Genomic DNA, 25005 nt, shown 5'->3' on the forward strand with positions numbered 1-25005 from the left:
AGGAAGGAAGGAAGGAAGGAAGAAAGAAAGAAAGAAAGAAAGAAAGAAAGAAAGAAAGAAAGAAAGAAAGAAAGAAAGAAAGAAAGAAAGAAAGAAAGAAAGAAAGAAAGGAAGAAAGAAAGAGAAAAAAGTGCCCCTGAAATCAACAGGACATGCTTTTCAAAGCAGATTGCTCCTCTATGCTTGAGACCCCCAGACAGGCAAAAATAAATCTTTCTTCCTGCACCACAAAGGCAGATTAACACCGCCGCTGCTGCTGTCGGGGATGAGTGGGGAGGTGGAGAGCTGGAGGGCTAGGTCAGCGAGGGGCTTGTGTCCTAAGGAGGGGCAGCCCTCTGAAAAGGCCGCTGCAGGCAGAGCCTGGTGAGGCCTCCTCGCAGCCAGTGAAAGCCGGTGTGTAACTCTGCCTGGTGATCAAACAGCCTGCAGGCCGCAGTCAGCCCAGAATGAAATTCCAAATAAATTAGCCATGTCCCAGAAGCCATCACAACACCGGATTAGGGCGTGCAAAAGAGCGTAATTTATTCAGCTTCCCTTGTCAGAGTTCCTAACAGCCTCCCTTGGTATTTTTCCTCTCAACCTACAGTCCCACCCTACAGTCCCCGGAGTGGAGTGGGGTGGGGCTGGATAGTGATCTCCCCTCCTAGAACTCACTCCATACCAGAACTGTTAATGGTCCATTTGCATCTAACATATAGACCAAGTCATGTTTTTAGGGACATTTCTGCAAAGTGGCCACCATCCCTAAGGAGAGGCAAGCTTTCTGAAAATCTAAGGACCTATGTAGCTCTCCCAAGCCTTAGGATCTGGGAGGCAGGGACTAGAAGGAGTGCCAACTACTCTTCAAGGTTAAGAGAGAGCACCCCCGCACCCCCCAGGATGTTGCTGGAGGTAGCAGGTTTGGGGTGGCCACCTGTCTGTACCCTGACAGGCACTGAGGAAGTGAGGAAGGACCTATGGCTCCAGGCAAGTGCTAGTGGTCCAGGCCTGGGACTCATTAACACACTCAGCCCTAAAACAATACCCGTTTTTATCAATGAACCCAGTCCAGCTTTCCTCGGCAGACAGGAAAGCTTTCAGAGTTGATAGGCAGAGTGGCTTGTGCCTCCAGAAGAGGCGCCTTTGAAGGCTCAGGATCTCCTTGGGCCCCCTCTCTCCCTTCTCCCTCCCCTTCCTCCCCTTGCCTCCTTTGAAGGCTCCAGCCTCTTCCCACCCTTCCAGCTCCTGCTCCCCGCCCCTCACTCCTTCCTCCCCTCTTATCCATTCCTCCTTCTCAGCTGTCATGGTCTATCTGCTTTGTCCAAAGGCCTCAGTGAGGGTAAGGGCCCTTTCTCTGTCCCCAGAGAGGTGAAGGAGGCAGAAAGGGATGATTGCAAAAGACAAAACCAAGAAGCCAAATAGAAGAGACTGGCACCACTGAAATGGACCATCAGGTGCTGAAAGACCCCATATATAAGGGTTTCTAGGAGTACCTAAATAGGGTGGGGGTGGAGGGGAGAGGGAGACGGGCAGACACAGAGACAGAAAGATAGAGAAAGAGACAGAGGCAGAGGCAGAGAGCACTGTCCCCACCTCAGCAGCTTCCTTGTCTCAGCTACCCTAAGGGACTTCAGGCATCCACACTGTCCGTGGTAGGTGACAACACTCACTTACTGAAAACAGAGGTCACTCTGACGACTGACCATGGAAGCTGAGATAGAATCACACCAGGAAGCTGCTCTTGCCTCTCCCTGTGGTGACACTGCCTCTGGGACATGGGTCTCTCTGTCTCAGTTCTCCTCACTGGTGCCATCTGAGCCCCAAAACCACTCAGCCTGTCTCTGCCTAAGGCTAAGACCAACAGCACACCCTGCTATTCTAAATGTTTGACTCCAAACTCCTGGGTCAGGCCAGAAAAGCCAGCAGCCTCCAGACAGTCCCCTGCTCAGGTGCCAGGCCTGGCTCATCAGCTGAGGGCTGGGGCCTCAGTGGGTCTGCAGGGGCTGAGAAAGAGTCAGGAGAAGATACAAGCTGTCCCACCCCAGCCTATGTTCACACACACTTGCACATACCCATCTTCATTTACGTACATGTATACACACATGCAACCATATTCACACACATGCAGAACATGAAGACCTCACATGTGCATATGACCTAGCTAGCCTGACTGTCACACACTCCATTAGGAGTCAATAAAGAAGGCTCAAAATGGACACTGTTCTCAAAATAAGCATGTTAGCCTCATGTGCTTGCCTGAACACATAGCCTCCAAGACAGGGCACCTCAATGCCATATATTGAGGCTAGGAGATGGCTCAGTGGATAAAATGTTTGCTGTGCCAAACAAGGACCTGAAGTTCATCCCCAGTACCCATGTGAAAGTCAGGCACAGTGGCATATAACCACAACCCCAGGGATGGCTGGATACAGACAGAAAGATCCGTAGCATTCACTGAATCAGAGAACTCCAGGCCAGTGAAAGACCCTGTCTCAAAAAATGAGGTGGAGCCAGGAGTCATAGTGTGCACCTTCAATCCCAGCACTTGTGAGGCAGAGGCAGATGAATCTCTGTGAGTTCAAGGCCTGCCTGGTCTCTATAGTTAGCTGTAGCTACACAAAGTGGGACCCTGTCTCAAACAAAAGAAAATATTTAAAAAATAATAACCAAGTGAAGAGTGATTGAGGAAGATGCTCAAGTCAACCTTTGTCTACCACCTGCATACATACAGCACATATACATAGGCATATACACATATGCACACACAGCACATAGGCACAGGCATGCACACATAACACAGCCCACAGACACACTGCATGTACAGTCTATACAGACACATGCACACAAAGCATACACATGTGAATACAGGCTGTGCACACACATATACACACATGTGTACACACAAAGCCCATATTCTCAGTTCTCAGAACGCAGTCAGAAGCAGGAAATGGTCCCTGTGGTGGAGGTCCCTGGAGCCTCTGAGGTCTGTACCTCCTGTACCCCCCAGGGCTAGCTGGGGGAGCTGGAGGTCAGTGCTGGGTGGGCAAGATCCCCATCACCAGGTGTCTCTTTGGAAGATGTGCTGTCTGGGTACTAGAGAAGCAGAGATGCAGGGGTCTGAGCAAGCAGGTAGTGGGACAATGGGGAAAAGCTCTATCCCTCTGAGCCCTCACCTGTGGTAGCCACCCTGCTTTCTAGCCAGCCTCTCCCAGAACAGGCTTCTGATAGCTGGCACTTCTAGAGTTATCCAAAAGCCAAAGGTTTCCAGCTCTGATCCCCTCCTCTCCCTCTAGAACAGAAGCCTGTATGCAGGCTAGTCATAGGGACAGTCCTTGGTCACCACTAAGACCCAGCCACACCAGGTCCTGTCTCTAATGGGCCATTCTCTTCTTAACTAGCCACTTGGTGAGGTGATTTTTGTATTGGGTTTTGTTTGAAACAAGGTCTAATATAGCCCCGGCCAGCTTCAAACTATGTAGCTGAAGATGGCCTTGAATTCCTGACCCTTCTAACTCTACTTCCTGAATATTGGGATTGCAGGCGGGAACCACCATTCCAGTTTATGCTGTTCTAGAGTCTGAACCCTAGGTCTTTGTGAATGCTATGCAGGCACTCCACAAACTGAGTTCTGTCTTGAGCCCATAGTGGGCCTGATTTCAGTTGAGCAGGTCTCCAAGTCTCTGGGTCCAGCTCCAGGGTATCTCACTACTTAGTCCCTTGCTCTAGATCCAACCAATCAACAGCAGTGCAGAGAGCGCGAAACATCAAATCTGAATGCCGGTAGACTCGTGCCTGGTGCTGCCAGGTGGGGAACTCCAAATTCATGTATTTGCACTCTAGATATTTATTGAACAGCCACAGTGTACCGTCCACCACACACAAGAATTCTTAAGCATCCTAAGTGCTCCTGGAGGTATGACACATGCACCCAGCACTTTGAGCAGCCTTATTAGATTAGATATTGTCGATGGTCACTCTCTGAGGCTCCCTTTTATCCTCTTCTGGGAACATGAGAAAGGAGACAGGAAAGGTGATGAACCTTTGATGGGAAGGTGTCAAGCAGGCAGGAGGGCCAGGGAGCCTCAGCCGTACACTGAAACAAAGCCCTTCTCTCTGAAGCTCCTTGTATCAGGCATTTTGTCTGAAAAAAATGTGACCAATACCAGAATGAATGAGACAGAAACCACAGCCACAGCCACACAGACGGGGCATGAATGTCTATGATGCCATGCTCACAGCTACTCATCTGGACACAACGAGAAGATAAGAAATCAAGTTCCGGTCTATTCCTATTCTGACAGCCTGGCACCAGCCATGGGGCTCATGTGATATTGAGCAATAGGCAAGCCACAGGCACCCAGGCTGCAGGCATAGCCAGCCAACAATTGGTGGACAGTGACAAGAGCCAAGCACAAGGATACTGCCGCAGATAGTGATAGAATGTTATAGAACAGGTAAAGCCACAGGGACAGAACACAGGCCATGCTGTGGGGGCAGAGTTTGGAAGCAAAGAGGCAGAGTGAAGGGGCTCTGGCAACAAGCTGCCCTGGGTTAATAGCAGCTGAGCCACTGAAATCTGTATAAAATAGCATCAAACGGAGAAAACAAATCCTAAATGTCACCTTTCCTTTATGATAACTATTGCTTGGAATTTCTATACCCCAAAGCCACACCCTTGCACTGACTTGAGGATAGGGGTCAGAAAGAGCCCTGTCCAGTCTTTGAACTTGGGCTAAGTGGTGAGCTGTAGCCTCAAGGTCATGTCCCTGGCCAGTCTTGCCCTTGCTGCTATGGAAGAGGAAGTTGAGGCCCAGAAAATCCTGTCACCCAGTGTCACCTAGCAAGTCTGAGGTGTCAAGATGTCCAGCCTGGACTATTTCTGTATCTCCTCCCAAGCTCCTAAGGTTGTCTCCAGGGACACTTCCCCTTTCGCCTGTGTTTAGGACAAAAAGAAAAATTGGGGACTTTGCTCACAGAGAGGGACGGAAAGGCCAGAGCTCTTACTGACCTGTCCTCAGAATGTTCCCAGACTCCTCTAGGCTATGGTCACCAAGAAAACCTAAACCTGCCCACAAAGTCAAACGCCTCTCCTAGGGATCCCTCCAGGCCCACTGGTGAGGAACAGGCTGGGGCTCCACAGTTCTCTGTGGGGAACTCGAAGCAGGGAAAGCCAGAGAGAGAGGCCTGGGGTCTGCAGGGGCCCCAAAGAGGGGTGCTGCTCCCCCACTGGAGAAGCCCAAGTACTTGCAAGAAGGACTGCAGATGACACTTAGGGGGTCATGGAGTACCTCCACTCCTGCTGAAGAGCCCTCATACTCCACACTGATTCTGCCTGACAGATCTGCCATACAGAAAAACAAGAGCTCAGAGCTTTCTGGAAATGTGGACTGTCCTAGGGACCACAGGCCCCATCTAGAGGCAGAAATGTGGGGCTCCAGCAGGGAGGAAAGCAGCTCCCTTCCCCAGCAACTCCACCCACCCACTACCCCACCCACCCACTAACCTCCCTGCTGTTGGGCCTTAGTTTCCTCCTCCTGAATGGAGGGTCACCATCATGTCTGTACCCACCCTTTGCTGGTGGCTGTGTGTGGACGACACACAGGAAGCTCTAGGAGAAATGCCTGGGTGCCTTCCTCAGCAGGGTTGCATGTGTTCCTGGAAACATGTGGCAGCCCCCACCTGTGTGGCCCTAGGATGGCAAGACAAGTGATCTATGCAGAGACCCTGTGACCCATAGAAATGTCCCTGCTTGGGAACCTTTCCAGCCACACACATCTACACGGGACAGCCCCGAGCCCTGATGGTTGCTGGCTCCCCACAGTGGCCTGTCAGAAGCAACAAAGACAGACAGACCTGCAGGGAAAGACCTCTGGGTGTCAGAGTAGGAACAGCCCCCCTGGCAGTCTGCTTAGGACGACTGAAGTGCTGAGCAGACCCTGAGGACAAAAACCAAAAGAGGTGGACCTTCAAATGAAGGAGTCCTGGAGGGTGACAGCCACTCAGACCCACCACACTGGTGCAGGGAGGGCTCAGCTCTTTTGAGACATCAATAGAAAACTACAGAAGACACGAACAGCCAGGGGGGTTGTTTTTTGTTTTCTTTTACAATGTCCCTGCCCCCTCTCTGGGGCTGGTGCTATGATGCTACAGTCAGCAAGGGCTGATGGAGATAGCTATATGGAGACAGAGATAATGGGTGACAGGCAGAGACAAGGAACTCTAAGTCCCTGACCATTCCCTCCCCAAAGCCCTGCTCGGAGCTACATTCTAAGGGACACAGGAACAAGGGGCATTTCTCCCCCAGATCCTCATGGCAGTCTCTAAAGCAGAAACCAGAGTTGACATATCTAACAGATATGGAAGAGGCTGACAAAGGTGTGACTCCTCTAGATCACTTGGCCAGGAGACAGTAGAGCAGGAGCAAAAACCGAGAATATTTGTTTTGGTTTTTTGTTTGCTTACACTGGGTCTTGCTCTGAAGCCCAGGCTAGCCCAAGCTCACTCTGTAGCCCATGACAACCCTCCTACATCAATGACCAAGTGCTGAGAATATAGACAAGAGCTTCTTCTATAGAGCTCCCATCAGAACTGAGGCTCTGACTCAGGCTTACCTCTCGCCCACACCCTCTCAACACATGCATACCGCTGAGGTCCTTTGACTGAGGACAGAACCCCTTCATGTCACTGCCTGGCACGGGGCTGACAACAGGGTGAGGTAAGTTTCACCCACCTCCTAGACAGACCGTCCTGAGAAACATGTTTTTAATCCCATACACATAAGGAAGAGGCATACATATCTCTGAATTAGAGGCCAGCCTGGCCTATACATAGCAAGTTTCAGGACATCCACAACCCAGTCAAAAACAAACAAACAATAATAAATGTTGAGCACCACAGCCATCTTAGACAAGTGTCAAGCTATCTGTCCACTTTGGCTGACACCACAGGACAGCACCTCAACCCAAGTGTCTTGAACCTTGTGGGCCAGAAGTCCAACCTCAAGGTGTGAACTGGGCCGTTCTCTCAGAAGGCTCTGGAGACTGCCCTTCCTGCCTGCTCCAGGGTCTGAGAGCTCTAGGATTTCTTGGTCACATCACTATGACATCAAGGGTTTTTTTCCCCACAGTTTCGTGTTTCTGACTGTGGCATTCTTCTAAGGGACAGAGCCATTGGATCATGGCCCACCCTACTGCATGGTGTCCTCTCTGTGACTAATTACATCAACCAGGTCATTTTTTCCAAGTATATGGAGTTTGGGAGTGGGTGTGAATTTTACAGGGACATCACTGAATCCTGTGTAAATGTGTGAATGGGTCTGCAGACTAGCAGCCTTGTATTAGTATACAGTAATGATACACGATGGCCCTCTTTGTGACGTTTTCATATTCTCGTGTGTGTGTGTGTGTGTGTGTGTGTGTGTGTGTTCATAACTAGTTCCTTTCTACTTTTGTCTCTGTGTGTATGACCCAAAGAGCCCGTTAAGGTTGCTTATGGGAGCACAAATGGGGTTGTTTGAAAAAGCCTGGACCGCCTTGCCAGAAGCCAAACCATTGAAGAAAACGTCCCTCACCCTATCAACACCCCCACGGATGGGTGCAGCCTCAGGGCACCACACTTTTGAGACATGATTGTAATCTTCTGATCCTCCTGCCTCCACTTTCCCAGTGCTAGAGTGGCAGATATGCACCCTCATGCCCAGCCCATGCAGTCTGGGGACAGAACCCCAGGGTTTTGTGCATGAGGCACAAGCACTCTCCAACCTAGCTACATATTTTAAGATCTTCTGATTTAAAAAAAGAAAAAAGAAAAAAGAAAACACTATCATGTCCCCCTAAATGATCCCAGGTGCTGTGTGCACTAGAAATGCCACCGAGTGTGTGCCTGGCATCATCTCCAGGCACCCAGAAGGTACTGACCCTACCCTCTGTGCCCAGAGCCACCGTCTCAGACCCAGGAGGGCTGGCAGCTGTGCTTTCTGTTGTCTGTGATTATTTTCTTCTCCCTTAACCCTGAGCCCAGCGGGTAATACCCTTGGCTGTAATCTGTCCCGTCTCTGGGCACCTTCCCACAGGCCGCCCTGCACAAACAGACTGGCTCCAGCCACCATCCGCCTGATTCCAGAATCCCAATATGAAGGTTTGGCTGTGGACACCCCTGGCATTTTTCACATAGCCATCCAGTTACCAGGCACCTTGACACGTGGGCCTGGTTCCACCACCACTTGGCAGGACCACAGGACTGTTGGAGCGATGGATGCTGCCCCTCAGCACGCCCCACCCACCTTGCTGCTGGCGGCCAGACTTGTTGTGCCAACCCCAGGACCACAGGCAGCTGGCACCCAGCAAATGCCAGGCCCACAGGCTAAGACCCAGAGTGAGCTCGTCCCAACATCCCAATGACCAGGGCAGGCTTCCTGCTTCGCCTCTAAGAAACTACACAGACCTCTCTGTGTCTCCTCCCCTGCTCCTCTCCAGGGCCTCACAAAGGGCAGTTCAGTGTGGTTCTCCCACGCACCCCTTGTTACCTCCCTCAGCCTCACAGCAAAGAAGTCACTTCAAGACCAGATGCAGAGCTGGAGGAGTGGCCCAATAGGTATAGTGGTTAGGACACGCACAGTCTGATCCCCCATGTCCCCCCAAAACAGGTGTGGTGACCCATGCCTGGGATTCCAGTACTGGGTTGAGTGGAGGCAGGAGGATCTGAAGTTCAAGGTCATCCTCAGCTCATGTCAGGTTCGAGGCTAGCCTGAGCTACATACAAATGATGATGGTGGTGGTGATGATGGCTAGAGAGTGAATTCATTGGTTAAGGGTACAGATTGCAATTCTAGAAGACCCAAGTTTGTTGGGTTTTGTTTGTTTGGTTTGGTTTGGTTTGGTTTGGTTTGGTTTGGTTTGGTTTGGTTTGGTTTGGTTTGGTTTGGTTGGTTTGGTTGTTTTTCAAGACAGGGTTTCTCTGTGTAGCCCTGGCTGTCTTGGAACTCACTCTGTAGACCAGGTTGGCCTTGAACCCAGAGATTCCCCTGCCTCTGCCTCCCAAGTGCTAGAATTAAAGGAGTGTGCCACAACTGCCTGTCCTGAAGCTGTTAAATACAACTTCAGCACCATGATCAATATGCAGAGTTCAACAGGCAGAGTCTTTTTATGACAATCTGATGGTGATGAATTGGAATGCACAATTCAGGGTCTGAGTGTCAGTCACATGCAGACATAGTTAATGTCCACTTTACCTCCTTCCTCTGGCCTCTTTAAGGGGCCAACTCAAAACTTCAGCATCCTCTTAAGTAGTTTACCTTTAAGATTTCTTTTTAATTAGTTAGTTGGTTGTTAATTAGTTTTGTTTTGAGACAGGCAGGGTCTCTATGTATCCCTGGGCTGACATCTCCTTATGCAGATCAGGCTGGCCTCTAACTCACAGAGATCTATGTGACTCTACCCAATGGATGCTGGGATTAAAGGCTTGGGCCTCCAACACTTGACTTTTTTTTTCCTTTAAATTATCTACATGTGTCTGTGTGAAGTTGTGCACATGAGTGCAGGTGTTTGCAGAGGCCAGAAGAGGGCAGTAGATCTACTGGAGTTGGAGTTCCGCTGTGAGCCACCAGATATGCAGGGAACTGAACTCTGGTCCTGTGCAAGAGTGGCCGTGCAATACAGTCTCTTAACCACCGCTGAGCCACTCTTCAGCCCCCGGTGTCTATATGATGTTTCTATGGGATAGATCTGCTCAAGAGCAATGAAGGCCCTCTTGGAGGGTGCAGGCAACCTAAAGGCCTAGGCTGCTAGAGCCAGTCCAGTGCCTTCTGTTACCTACACTGGTTTGTCCCTTCCCAGAATTCCTGCAAGAGTCACCACACTAAGATGATCACATTGAGTCACAGCAAGGCTCTCACAGGGCACTGACCCAGGTTCAGTGTCTGCCAGATGTGCTGACTGACCCCCCCCAAAAACTGTAGATGGCATGGACCACCCCCCCAACCCTGACCAGAGAGATGAGATAACCTGCCCCAATACAACAGCATCAACACCTCCCTTCCTCTGCATAAGATAAGGCCCCACAGAGGATACCCTTCACTCCAGTACTCTGTGTTCCTCCCTGATGTTTCCAGATGTATCTTGGCTCCTAGGATCCATGGCAAATCCAAAAACAATGAGTCTCTTCTTCCAGGAAAGAGGGGTGAGGCCAGGACCAGAATCCTGGAGGAAAAGGCAAGGCAAAGGCAGCAGGGCTGTTGAGCCTTCCTGCAAGGAAGTGGGGGCAGGGGTAGGCTCCAGGTCCCGGCAGAGGATCCTAAGCATCCCAGGCATCAAGCAGTGTCTGTCACTGACAGCGGGTGAGTACTTAGCCCTGTGCACTCAGAGGGCCTGGGTACCAGACACTCCCACAGCTGAGGGAAGGACAGCAGAATATCACAAACAGAGACCTGGGCTGAGTATAGAGGATTGATTGGGGGTGGCCTTGAGGATTTTAGGGAACCTTGAGGGTTCCTTGCTGACAGACAGGGAAGACCCAGTGGTCCCTGTAGTACAGAACTTGGCTCTGCCACACAGCTGAACTTCATCTACCAAGAGGAGCTTCTATGAAGGCCAGGCTGTGTGGACATTACTGGGTAGATGATTGTCACTGGTGCATGGGCCCTGCAGCTGCTATTGCTGCAACCACATGTCCCCTGTCACTTACACAAAGCCAACCCCACTTGTCTAAGGTCTATGAACATAGATGACCCAGGTGTACTGGCTTGCTCTGACTCATTATCCTCTGTGGTAAGATGACTAGTGATTAGTCCTAGGAAATCCCCAGACACACACACACACACACACACACACACACACACACACACACACACTCACACACTTGCTGAGGTCCCAGACAGGAACAGGCTGTGGCCACCACCAAGAGGCCCAAGGGCAGAATGAGGGACACTTCTAGGGAAGCAAAAGTCTTTCTCCAGGGACAGTGAACAGCCCTGCAGTCTGCCCCCACAGAGAGCCCTGCTGCAGGGCGGGGGCTCAGGAATGTTCTCTGCATACATAGCAAAGTTGTGAGTCAGACACAGTGGGGAGGAGGCCCGCAGCAGGGCTGCAGGCAGGAGGTGGAACCCTCCAAGCAGAATCCTGGTAAACAGCAGGCAGTGTCTGGGTCCTGTCCCATGGCCAGCAGTCTACCTGGGCCACATCAGGGGTGAGGAGCACATGGGCCAGGAGAGGGCAGTGTGGCCTAGGTTAGCTGGGGACTTGCAGATGAGGCTTCCAACTCCTTGCCCAGTGCTCTCTCTGGACTCCTCACACAGTGCTCTCAGAGCCAAGCACCACCCCAGGCACTGCCACCCCTTGAGTAAACTGACCTTTGCAGAATTAAATGGGGCTCCAGCAACCCAGGAAGACCGGGTGCTGGGTTCTATTTCTCAGGACACCTCCTGTCTCCAGTATGCGAAATGATACCCAAAACTCCTACTGTGTGCTGGGCCCTGGCAGGAGTTCCTATACATTGATTCATGGGACAGAAGCCGGGCTACAGTGTGGACATGTATGCAGCATGTAGAGGTCAGCTAGCCCTGAGAGCTCATTCTCCAACCTTCACCCCTGCTGAACTAGCCAGCAACCTCAGGCACATATGGGAGCCAGGTGATACACCTCAGGCCCCACAGAATGACCATGGGATCTAGTTGCAGGGCCTTGGCCTAACCCACTGAACTGTGGAGAGAAGGAGAGGGCTAAAGATGTTCTTCTACTGGGGGATGCTAGGCAGAGGACACAGGGCTACCTCTCTACACCCACAAAGCAGGGGTCTGAGCCCCAACAGGACTCACTGGGTAAGCCCTTCACCTCTCTAAGCCTCAGTCTCCTCGTCTGTAGATGGGGATGGGGAGGCATCAAGGACTGTTATTATTTAATGATCTCCATGAGAGCTGGCTCAGTTGATAGAGGGATTTTTCCCAGCATGCACAAGGACTTGAGTTCCATCCCTAGCACCACACACCTATTCCAAGCACTGAGGAAGCAGAGGCAGGGGGATCATCATGAATTCTAAGTGGGCTTGGTTTGCATAGTAAAGCCCTAGCTCCCAAAACTAAATTAAATTAAATAAGCCAGGAACAGTGTGCACACCTGTCATATTAGCGCTTAGAAAGCAGAGACAGGAAGGCATCAGACTGTGACTAGCCTGGCCTACAAAGCAAATTCCAGGCCAGCCCCAGATCCAGAAAGAAAGAGGTGGAGGGAGGGAGGGAGGCAAGGAAGGAAGGGAGGCAGGCAAGGAAGGGAGGGAGGGAGGGAAGGAGGGAGGCAAGGAAGGAAGGGAGGGAGGGAGGGAGGGAGGGAGGGAGGGAGGGAGGGAGGCAAGCAAGGGAGGGAGGGAGGGAGGGAGGGAGGGAGGAAGGAAGGAAGGAAGGAAGGAAGGAAGGAAGGAAGGAAGGAAGGAAGGAAGGAAGGAAGGAAGGAAGAGAGCACCTTATCCACCTAAAGAAAAAAACAAGAAGCCTGCACAGTACCCTTCAAGGGCACATCTTGAAGCCTGCCCTAGATGCTGCCTCTCAGAGGCTCCACCCATCCTTGTAGCACCTCTCTGAAGATGGAGCCTTTACTAAATGGGCCTCTGAGAACAACCATGGCACAAACTTCAGTGAAGAGCTTGGGCATCCAGAGCCTGGACCACACAACCACTTCCACCCACCAAGTGTGCCACTCTGCGGTGGGTGAACAGAGGATATGTTGACCTCTGTGGGGCTCTGAGAGAGCAGACAGGTGGTCTTGCTCTCCCCAGGGTCACTCCTGCTGTTCCCTCATCAGAACAATGAACCTCTGATCTCTCAAAGTGCTTCCTCTAAGAAGCCTTCTGCCTCATCTGCCTTTAACCTTGCAGCCTCTGGTCCACATTGTGTATCACTCTGTGGATGCTACCAAGTGTCCTGTGCATCTTGGTCCCCTCCAATGGAGGAGGACCTGTTGGCTGCATGAGGAGGAAGGATGGATCTCTCGCTTTGGGGGGGGGGGGGTCACTGCTCCATGGGTGGGTTGGCCACTCCTTGGGAAGCTAACTGGACCCAAAATGGGCAGAGGGCAAAAACGGACACATGAGGGGTATCCATCGGCTCCTTAGCGGGAACCAGGTATTCACCTGTGCCTGACTGACCCAGGGTTGGCCCCACAACCTTGAGCCTGTGGCCTCATCTGTCCAGGCCACAGTTTCCCAACAGCTCGGTAACTGAAATAACAGGACTTCTGCCTGCCCAGAGTATTCCAAGGATCCAGAGATGAGTGTAAGTAACGGAGACAGAGATGCCCAAGCATAGCCACACAGGGTCAGCCCCCTTAGGGCGAGCCTCAGCCGCAGCCCTAAGAGCTCCCTCAGTGTCTCTCATTTGACAGATGTGGATGCTGAGGCAAAGAACAACAAGCCATCTGTCCATCATCCAGAGTCCACATGTGCTTGAAGGGCAGGAAGAATGCTTGCCTCTAAAGGCCCAGCCAGGCCACCGTGTACTGCTGGCCTGTGAGTGAGCACTTGTCTACTTCTGTTGAAGAGACCAGTGAGTCAGGGAAGAATAAAAAGGACATGTAGTCTGAGACCCCCGTCCCTGCTGTTCCCTTCAGGCTGCCAAGTCCCCACTGTGGGACCCATTCCCCAGGAGGTCTCAACAGCTCAGCTCAGCTAGCCAAGGCCATGATCCGGAAGACCTCCACCAGTGTTTAACACACCGAGTCTATCTTTCTGCCTTACCTACCTTCTTCCCAGGGACGTGTCCCCAGCTGGTGGTATCCTTCAAAATGCTTACGCTTAAGTCCTGACCGCCCCCCCCCATCCCTAGTGCCCCCGAAAATGATGGCATGTGGTGAGAATTAAATTTAATTTTTGAGCCAAGGGTAGTGAATGTCATCCCAGTGCTTAGGAGGCAGAGGTGAGAGGGGTGGTCATGAGTTTGAGGCCAGCCTGGGCTATACAGTGAGACCCTGCCTCAGAAATAAAGGTTAGAGTAGATCCTTAGTTTGATCGGATGTATCTTTCATAAAAATACAAATGCACAGAGGTGAGTGCAGGAAGAGTTGCTATCTGTGAGCCAAGGAGAGCACGGGAGGAGCTGGGCTGGGACTTCTGTCCTTATCCTCCAGTCTCAGGCATGTGGAACAATATGTGCATATCTATCAAAGACATCAACCATGGGGCTCTCTTACAACAGCTACTGGGAAAGGTCTGGGGACAGTCCTTTCTGGACTGGTCAAAGAGCTAACGTCAGAAGGGACCCTGCCCAGTATCTCCAGCCACCTCCAAATAAATAGGAGCACAACACCCAGTTCGGGCCCAGGTCTCTGCAACAGGCAGAGCTCCAAGATGTCAAGGCAGCCTCCCAGAGGACCTGGCCACACTGACTAGGGCTCCTCGTCCCATCCTCCTACTTCGCATGCCAGGGACCTCGTGGGCAGAAGCACGTGGCCAGCTGGCCTGAGCCTTCTGCAGTGGAGGGGCTTGGGCACTTAGAATGGACTCTGAGCTGCCCTCCTGGCCACCAGGCAGGCATGACCTGTGCTCCAGACCTGTTTTGACTCAGCCCTGTCAACTGCAGCAGTTGGCAGGCTATGGGAAATGACAGGGATTGTCAAGGCCTGATTGCCTTGTTGCCCCTCCAAAAACCGTGCTGAGGAGACACTGAGTCTGGCATCCTCCATGGCCCCACAGCTACAGAGTACTCTGAAGGTGGAATGTCCCAGATGCTGGAAATCAACCCCAACATATGGATGAGGTAACCAAGGCTTAGAATGCTGAAGACTCACCATCAGATTTTCACAGACAAGGTGCTGTGATGGGTCACGTACAGCCAACTCCATACCTTCTCCTGGGAACATGCAAGGCTCAGAGTAAAGTCCAGATCCTTCCAGAGGGGCTGTCAATCACCCACTAGCCTTGCCTTGGGCTAGGGCCACACCCTAGAATATTGGGGGATATAAGGTGCAGATTCTTCTAATTGCCACAGTTCTGATCCCAGAACAGGAACCACAGAGTAGAAAATGGTCCCCAGGGGGCTGGTGAGATGGCTCAGTGGGTAAGAGCACCCGACTGCTCTTCCGAAGGTCCGAAGTTCAAATCCCAGCAACCACATGGTGGCTCACAACCATCTGTAATGAGATCTGATGCCCTCTTCTGGTGCATCTGAAGACAGCTACAGTGTACTTACATATAATAAATAAATAAATAAATAAATAAATCAATCAATCAATCAATCAATCAATCAATCAATCTTTAAAAAAAAAAAAAGAAAGAAAATGGTCCCCAGTATGACTTCCAGTACCCAGAGCTGGGGAAGGGCTCAAGAAGTGAGCAGGCAGGCTCCATGGCGTTCAAAGTCCATAGCTAGGTCTTAGGGCTCAGGCCCTTCCCTGTAGGCTCAACTCTTACCTCCTCGGCTAGGTCCTTTGACCTTGTACGAGTTGCTGAGATCATTGGCTTCTTTATCCAGTAATTAGATAATAATAACTTCTTAGCCAGTAACTAGAGCTGCCGAGGTTTCCACACTGGGCAAAGATCCTGGGTGTGACCTTCTCGGAGAGACTCCCAGGCCTCCCAGGCCAGTGTTCTCCAAATTTGACCCAGCGCTCTACCCTCAGAAGTACCTCAAGGTTGTCTGACCCAGGACATTTAGGTTAGCACTTTTAGGCCCTTAGAAGTGCAATATAGGTGTGCTTCACTCATCTCTCTGCTACCCAAGGGGAACTGGGAGACACCCGAGTCTTCCAGATCTGTAGACAAGAGACTTGGCTGAATATATTAGCCAAAATGAACTGAGCCGTGAGTCTGAGGTGTGAGTGTGTGCATGTGTCATGTGTGTTTGAATGTGTGCATGTGTCTATGTGAGTATGTGTGAGTGAATGTGTGCATCATCTATATGTGTGTGTGTGCATGTCTATGTGAGTGTGTACGAGTGTGTGTATGAATGTGTGTGTGTCTATGTGACACACTCATGCATAGACATGTATGCATGTCTATGTGAGTATGTGTGTGTGTATGTGTGTGTGTGTGAATATGAAAGCCAGAGGTAAATATCATCAATCATTTTCAACCTTAATTTTCAAGATTTATTTATTTATTTTATAGATATGAGTACACTGTAGCTGTACAGATGGTTGTGAGCCTTCATGTGGTTGTTGGGAATTGAATTTAGGACCTCTGCTCTCTCCAGTCAACCCTGCTCGCTCAGTCCCAAAGATTTATTTATTATTATAAATAAGTACACTGTAGCTGCCTTCAGACACACCAGAAGAAGGTGTCAGATCCCATTACAGATGGTTGTGAGCCACCATGTGGTTGCTGGGAATTGAACTCAGGATCTTCAGAAGAGCAGTCAGTGCCCTTACCTGATGAGCCATCTCGCCAGCCCCCTCCACCTTAATTTTAAATAAATGTATGAAGTACATGTGCATGATTTGTAAGTGTGGGCATGCACACGACACACCACGCATGTGGAGATCAGAGGACAATTCTTGCCTTCCCCCTTGCTGAGGTTGGCTTCTAGTGTCCACTGCTGTGCTACACACACCATGGCAGCAGGCCAGCACACCTCTGCTGCTTCTACCTCTCATTTGCTGCCGGACTTCTGAAATGATGAATGGGAACCACTGAATCTGCTTTACCTGTGAGTGCAGGGACTGGGCTCACCTTTGGGCTTAAGTGGCTGATGTCTTCATGCAGTGGGCTCTTTCCCTAGCACATCTCTACCTTTAGACAGGGTCTCACCATGCAGCCCAGGCTAACTTGCAACTCTCAGAGATCAGCGTGCTTCTGTCTTCCCAGTAGTGGGATTAAAGGCGTCTTAGTTAATACCTTATTGCTGTGGAGAGACAGCATGACCATGGCAACTCTTATAAAAGAAAGCATTTAAGTGGGGCTGGCTTACCGTTCGGAGGTTTAGTCCATTATCAGCATGGCAGCGAGCATGGCAGTATGCAGGCAGACGTGGTGCTGGAAAATAGCTTACAGTCCTATATCCTGATCTGCAGACAGCAGGCAGAGACACTAGGCCTGACCCAAGACCTACACCAAGTCCACACCTCCTAATCCCTGTGAAGTAGTACCATGTCCTAATGACCAAGCACTAAAATGTGTTAGTCTATGGGAGTCATTCCTATTCAAACCACCACAGCCACCTTATTCTCTCACTCAAGCTAGAACTCACTGGCTAGCACAGGGATCCTGCTGCATCTGCCTCCCCAGTGCTAGAATTACAAGTGTACATTGGGGAACTAGCTTTTTATATGAGTTCTGAGGATCCAAACTCAGGACCCCAAGAACCTTACCTGTTGAACCTTATTCCCTCCCAGCCCCAATTAGGAATAAACTTTGACCATATGTAACTTTCGCATGGTGTGAAAGAAGTCCAGGGATAGTCATCGCAAGACTCTAAGAAGGCAACAGGAAGCTAGCTACCTTTGAAGTTACTGATTCACCACCCTTAGGAGTGTGGATCTCATCCTTGTAGCAAGAGCTCCAGCCATTACATCCACATCCCAGGTGGCTGAGAGGAGAGGGGGGTTATTGCCTATTCCCTCCAAGGAAGCTTCCTAGAAAACCTATGTTGCTTAGCTCTCACTGGCTAAGGTCACTTAAATGGTTACTCTGCTTTGTTTATGTGTTCCCACCTGGATGACAATTGTTTCCACCATTCCTCCTATCAGGAAGAGGACTGGAGCAGGAGGGGTGCCGCCCTTGCAGCTTGGTGTAGTCTTATGATTTGATTTGTTCAAAGGAACAAGAACAAGCAGGGAGCCTGCAGAAGCCTGACAATCTTCTATATCTTCTACTGTCAGTCTGGAGTGGAGTTCATCACGACTGTGTGAGCAAGCCCAGGCTGGTCTCTGGGATGGGAGAACATCCCATGACAGAGAAGCTATCCCTGGCTAGCTACATCAGCCAGGCAGTCCAGATCTGAGAGCCAACTCTCAGACCAGAAGGATCTTTGACATTTTAAGCACAAAGTGTAGAGGGCATGAGGTCCACACCTTACAGATAGCGATAGACAACCAGAATTGTTAGAACACACAGACTTTTCTCTTCAATGAAGGGATGCATGTGCCTGTTTCCCACCCAGAAGGCCAGGTATGGATGTGTTAATAACCTGGTAATTTTTGCTATTCTGTGGAGCCAGGCTTTATCTGAGTTGCCCAGAGTCCTGAGCATTGGTTCATTGATAGACCCCATCCTTTTGAAAGAGGACCTGTGTATTTTTGCAAAAGAGCTTCGCTAATTTGTTTATTACAAACTTTCCTCCTCAGGCTCTTATCCTGAGCGCTCTCAGTCAACAGAGCCATGCTTGTGGGAGAGGTCACAGGTGCTTTTGCAGAGGAGTTTCCACGCAATCCTGCCTTAAGCTTTATGGCGATAACTGTCACAAGGAAATGTTTTTCGAAAGTTGTTCTGTGTTTAAATATGCAAACTTCTAGAGTCTGTCATAATAATAAGCACTGGGTCAGACTCTAGAAGTTTGAACCAGCCCAGCTAGGTTGTACTGAATCAGGTCTCCTTCTTGCCTCCTGGGGTTCCTTCCTCTGCCATCCACAGTGTTTGCCAGGACCCACCCAATAGAGCTTAAAACCGGGGTGCCTTGTTACACAGCAAAAGCTTGCTGATACACTTCTTCAGCTACGGGAAGACTGGAAACATGGTGTGTTAACTGAGTAACAACTCTACCCCAAACCAGGATTTCCATGTCTAACACGAAAGGGATCGTGGCAGGAAACTAGCACCCTGCCATCTTACTCAGGTGGCCAGTTCCAGCTACAATCTGCCATAGTTAGAGGGAAACATGACAGTCTCCCTAGCCTCCCCAACCCACTCCTGACTCCTGTGCTACTATAGCCTGAGGCCACAGGAGGAAGCAGTCTTTGAGCAGTGTGGCTGAGCTCACTGCACTCCCTATTCTGAGCAGCCAGTGAAACTGTTTGTGGGAAAATCACACCACAAGCCAGTGAACAGAGGGCCTTACCCTGACCCACCAAGGTCTGCCTGACTGTACAACAGATGTGTAGAGTAGCCTTCCACAAGACATTCTCCATTGTGGGCTCAGCCTCTGGGCATCAACGTCCTGAGGGCTTAGTGCTGCACCTTTCCATGCACCTAACCAAGTTCCCCAGCCATTGCCATGGTTACCCAGCTCAGGCACTCCCTTTTGTCACAGAGGAGCCTCTAGGACCCTTCAGAGGCATGCAGTCCTGATGTTCTCTGGCCATGGATTGCTGGCCTCTAGACCTGGGAATAGATTACTTTCTTGGCAGCTTGAGCCACCAAGGTTATAGCAACTTGTCACGGTGCTTGCTTCCTTTACAGACCCCAAATGTTTCCACAGCTACTGGGCCTCAAGGGACAGGACGTCAGGGCCTGAGTCTGACCCTGCTGGGAGTCCGAGCACTAGGAAGGCAAGACCCACCTCCCACAACAGCACATCCTCCTAAGATACCTATGGGAGCTCTTTTTTGTTTTGTCTTGTTTTTGTTTTTTGAGACAGGGTCTCTCTATTTAGCCCTGCTGTCCTGGAACTCACTACATAGACCAGGTTGGCCTCAAATCTACAGAAATCCACCTGCCTCTGTCTGGAGTGCAGGGATTAAAGGTGGGCACCACCACGCTCAGCTATCTGGAAAACTCTTCAAAGGCATTTGAAAGACACACATGGTACCATACACCTGTACCCCCAGCACTGAGGAAGCAAAGGCAAGAGAACCAGATGTTCAAGGTCATCCTCTATAAAACAAGGTCAAGGTCAAGGCCTGAACTCTATGAGATCCTGCATAAAAGGATAAAAAGAAGAGAGAGAAAAAACCCTAAAACTAGAAACAAGTTTAAGGGTGGAGCAGAGCTCATAGAGTGCTTGTTTGGTATACACAAAATTTTGGGTCCCACTGGGCAGTGGTAGTGCACATCTTTAATCCCAGCACTTAGGGGGCAGAGACAGGTGACTCTTTGAGTTCAAAGCCAGCCTGGTCTACAGAGTAAGTTCTAGGACAGCCAGGGCTACACAGAGAGACCCTGTCTTGAAAAACAAAACCAAAAATTCTAAGTTTCATTTCCAGAACCAAATAAAACATTGTCATTTCAGAATTCAAGAGGTGGGGGTAGGAGGATCAGTAGTCTAAGGTCAACCTCCACTACAGGAGACCCTGTCTTCATTCATCCATCCATTCATTCATTCATTTACATGTGAGTTCCCCAGCTCCTGCCTGTAATGTAGCCAAGAGCTTCTCACCCACCCTGCCCCTGACCCCTGGCTAAGAGGGCAGGTGTTCAGTGTGGTTACCGAGGCTGGAGCAGGGAGCCAGACCCAGAAGGCTCAGTGAACACCAGTGCCCTTCAGGACTGTCTAGCCAGCATGGAACAAAGCAGGCCCTCCCCGGGGGAGGAGGCCGTCACCTGGCAGAGGTGCCAGGCTGGTGAAAGGCCACCATCCCTCTTCTGGCACCGCCATCTACTGCAAATGCCTGGCTGGAGTTAGTGCCAGCAGCTTCCAAAGCTGTCACGTGCTGGGGCCACCGGCCGAGGGGCCTGCCCGCCCTCCCCAGGACACACCTTTGATTCGAAGGAATGTGTGTGTGTGCTTTTTATTCCTTGAAGGGGAAACAGCTCTCTTTGCAGAATTCCTCCAGGGACCCTGGCTGTAGGCTGGTGGTGAGGAGTCCTGGGAAGGTCAGGCCTCCACAGGATCCCTAGCCCACCTTCCCACGGCACGCCCTGAAGCCTCAAGTGCCCTCAGCCCCCTGTTATGCCCCCTTGCTAGGGAAGGCTGTGAGGGAGAGTCTTTTTTATCTACCACCAAGACTTCAGGGCCAAGAAGCCAAGAAGTTTTCTCCCTAGTGACTTTGAGTAAACCCTGGTCTTGTCTGAGCACCGCACTGTAGTGCTCAGTGTGTCCGTGGACTCTTCAGAGAGGATCTAGACCATTATCATCCACACCATAGTATAAGAGTTTCCACTTCTAAGCTGGCAGTGGAGGTGCACGCCTTTAATCCCAGCACTTAGGAGGCAGAGGCAGGTGGATTTCTGAGTTGAGGCAAGCCTGATCTACAGAGTTCCAGGACAGCTTTACAGAGAAACCCTGTCTCAACAAATGGAAGGGAAATTAAAAATAAATAAATAAATAAAGTTTTTACTTCTGGTGTGTGTGTGTCAGGAATGATGTGAGAGTGGCAGGTGTCACCACAGGCTTTGTGACAGAGTGGAGAGCCTGGCAGGTTAGGTGAGAGCCGAGCACTAACTTGTACAGTGGCAGCTTCTGATTAGGAGATCAGATAAGCACCAATGTCAGATGAATACTGTTTTCTCAAACATGGGGCAATGGTACATGGGCCGGTCACCTTCTGCTCCTCCAAGCTACTCAAGCAATAAAGCTACTCCAAGTCCCTCCCCCAGTACACCTTAAAGGCCATACTTCACAGATTGAATGAAGAGGAGATTTTTCCACTGGTGGGAGACCCTTCCTATCTGAGGGCCAAGGTGGACCTCTCCTTGAGATATGGGCCTTTTCTCTTCTGGTATTTTCTTTTCTAATCACAGTGTATGCACACAGGACTCTGGACAAAGGCCAGTGTCTGGTCAGTGTAGGACCCAAGGTCCCCAAGAGCCATTTCTTTAAGGTTCTGAACAGCTGCAGGAGGGTTGGCCTCACTACACAAAACACGTAGGGAACCCCAAGAGTGTGGGGCCCCCAGGGCAAGTGAGGGCAGAGCCTAGACCTGTCCCCAGCCCTCCCAGCAGCAAGAGGCTCTGAACCTGAATCTCTGTCCTTGGTGAGATGGAAGCCATCTTTCCACAACACTTCAGAGTCCCCTCCTGCCCGTAACACTTTAAAGCAGCCAGAAACCATCTCCCAGCCTTTACCCTGACTCTGGATAACACTCGGAATCCATCCATAATGTAGTCCCAGGCTCAAGCCAGTGCCCAGGCTCCCTGATGTTCCTCCAAGGTGTTCCCAGACTGCTTGTTTTATTGGGTAAGGAAAGCCAGGCTCAGAGAAGTCAGAGAGCTTGCTCGAGGCCACGCAGTAGCTGGGGTGGGGTCTAGCCCAGGTCTGTGTGCTTCCACTGACCCTTTCCTTTCAGCTAAGCCGTAAAAGGAGGGCAGATTCCCCAAAGCCTCCCTGCCTGTCCACACATCCAGGAAAGAGGTCGCTTATATGATATCTATCAACACCATGGAGGTGCTGAGCCCAGGGAAAGTGACAAAACATGCCTAGTGTTATTTTGAAACATGGTCTCATGTAGCCAAGGCTGGCTTCAAACTCTCCGTGTAGCTGAGGATGACCTTGACCCTCTGAACACCGTGTCCCAAGTGCTAGATCACCATATCTAGTTGATGTGGTTCTGGGTGTGGAACCCAGAGATCTGTGCATGCCAGGCAAGAACTCTACCAACTGAGCTACAGCCTCAGGCTGAAATGTGCCATTTAGAAGTGTCCACTTGAAGCCACCAGCCACAGAAGAGGAAACAGTAGAGAGGGAGAATTAAAGGGAGGCAAGCTGAGTGCTTGGGGGGCAGGGAGCAGAGTACCCCACAAGAGTTTGTCTTTGGGGATGTTGGCAGGACTGAGGTGGTACCAGAAGCCTGCCTGTCATAGGTGCATGCATATTAGGTTTCTTTTTCTTTCTTATGATTCTACCAAAAATGCTTTGTAAGCCTGATAAAAATTATAAATATGAAAATAAAACCCTACTCATATGAGGTATGGTGGGCTGTGTCTCTAGTCCCAGTTACTTGGAAAGCTGAGGTATAAAGACTGCTTGAGCCTATGAGTTCTAGACCACACATACACACACACACACACACACACACACACACTTCCAGCTCTCATGGCAGCGGACTGGCATGGCTCTGGTATCCATGAAGCCAGTATAGAAGGCTTCAGGCTGACCAACAGCCCAACTCTGCCAGGAATCTTTAGTAGCTGGAGATCACGGGTGCTGAATGTGATGCTCAGGCTGCATCATGTACTCAACTGGAATTGAAATCACCTAGGAGATATTCCTCCCATTCATCTCCATGACAGTGTTTCCAGAGAGGTCTGACGGAAGAGGGAAGACTCACCCTGCATGTGGGCAGCACCATTCCCTGTGTTTGGCTTCTAGACCGAATAAGGAGACAGTGAGCTAAGCACTCACGTTCATCACTCTCTACTTCCTGATCTGCTGAGGCGTGAGCAAGCAGTGGCATGCTCCCACATCCTCAGAGCCTCCAGCTGCCGTGCTTTCCCCCACCATGATGGACTGTAACACACACACCCGAAACTGTGCACCAAAAGTATTATCCATTTCTCTTCCCTGACAGCAGTAAGAAACAAAGTGCCTGAAGAAGACCAAGCAAGTTCCTGGCCAGGCCGAGAGACCCAGTAAAGATGTGAGGACCCCAGCCCCAGAGGGATGCTCAGACACCAGTGTCTGCCTATGCAGACATGAGGATGGCAAGAATCTAGCTGCCACACCCTCTAGGGTAGACACTCCAGGGTTGAAAACAACCTGGACATGCAGTTCAGGATCGCAGGCCACCAGGCTTCCTAAAGAGAGGAATAATCATATACACAGAGCATGGGGGAGCCCATGGGCCATCACAAGGGCCCTGTCCCTGGCATCAGGGGAATTTGCACCACCCCTATGGCCCAGCCATGGCCCAATGGGTAGACGGAATCAAGAGTCTGGACTAAGCTATCTTGAGCTAGAATTTGAAATGCCACACGTAGCAAACAGTTAATGATCAACTGGTCACCTCTGTCCAGAAGTCCTGGAAGTCACAGGGCTATAAAATGTGTAAAATGCCTGTCCCCGAATATGCCAGACATGACAACTAGGGTGACGATTATTCCTTGGTTTCTCCTCTGCATAACTTTGTCCTCACCTGCAGGCCATGAGATTTTCTGTGAGAAGCTCTTCCCACCACAAGCCAGTGCACTGGAGGAGTTTCCCACACACTCTGCTCCTCCCTGGCCAGGACCCACTCTCCCTGTGGCCATTATCAAGAGGACATGTACCCTTCCTTGAACTGCTAGTCTGGGAAAGGAGCAGAGTGTGTCTCTAGTGTCTTGGAAGCAATAGAGCAGTGTGGGGACCAGACAGGGTTCATCTTACAGCTGCCCCGCCTGACAGCACCGGCTACTGTAAGAGCTGCTGACCTCTGCCAATTTATATGCTAATTCCATAAATGATTCTTCCCACATTCAATCAAAGCTGAGGAATGTTCCAAAGGTCCGAACAGACTGTACCCATGAACAGACAGGGAAAGATGTGCAAAATTGCCCACGGGAGTTCCAGGGGGTGTTCACACCTGCCTAATTTAGGCCCACATGTTCCCTCAGCTGACTTGGCCAGAGCAAAGTGCTTGGGTGCTGAAAGTCTGGAGGTGCCCATCCTGACCGTGAGATCCCATTTCCCAACAGAACAGGGGTCACCAAGGGAGAGACAGGGAGGAAGGATGGCTGGAGGAGAGGAGAGAAGAGGAAGAAAGGGGAAGAAGAATTAATTTGGCTGATGAATAGCTAGATAGGAGGATAGGAGGAGGCAGGAAGAAGGGAGGAAGGGGAAGGGAGAAGAAAAGAACTATTTTGGCTGGTGAATGGATGGGTGGGTGGGTGGGTAAATGCACATATGAATGACTTAGTAAATATTGAATGGAGAGATGGCTAAGTTGATAGATATTGAATGGACGGGTAGATGGATAACCAGGCGAGTGGTGAGGTGAGTCGGTAGGGGGGAATGAATGTGGAACAGGGAGATAGATAATACGTGGAGAGAGTAGGTGAATAGATGAGTGAAGGCGTAAATCAATGGACTGATGGGTGGGTAGGTAGTTGGGTGGATGGATGGATGCTGAATAGATGGATGTTGGGGACATGAATAATTGGAGGAGTGTTAGATGAATATTGGGGAAATGGACAGATGGATGGATGGATGGATGGGTGGGTGGATGGATGGGTGGGTGGGTGGATGGATGGATAAATGAGTGTTGAATAAATGAAGGTTGGGGACATACATATATATACATACATACATACATACATTTACCC

The 25005-nt window shown here is 50.5% G+C and overlaps 1 protein-coding gene across 17 annotated transcripts in view; it reads right to left on the minus strand.

Annotated features, from left to right (window-relative positions):
* Positions 1-25005, minus strand: part of Tpcn2 (two pore segment channel 2) — a 102379-nt gene that overhangs the window by 29775 nt on the left and 47599 nt on the right. Inside the window, exon 25 of one of the 17 annotated variants that reach the window (NR_132644.1) lies at positions 3802-4120. The exons of the other annotated variants lie outside the window; for them this stretch is intronic. The gene's annotated coding sequence lies outside the window, so the exon portion shown is untranslated. Of the gene's footprint in view, positions 1-3801; positions 4121-25005 lie in introns of those variants that run through there. 17 annotated transcript variants of the gene reach the window in all.

Source organism: Mus musculus, chromosome 7 (assembly GCF_000001635.26).
Source record: "Mus musculus strain C57BL/6J chromosome 7, GRCm38.p6 C57BL/6J".
NCBI lineage: Eukaryota > Metazoa > Chordata > Mammalia > Rodentia > Muridae > Mus > Mus musculus.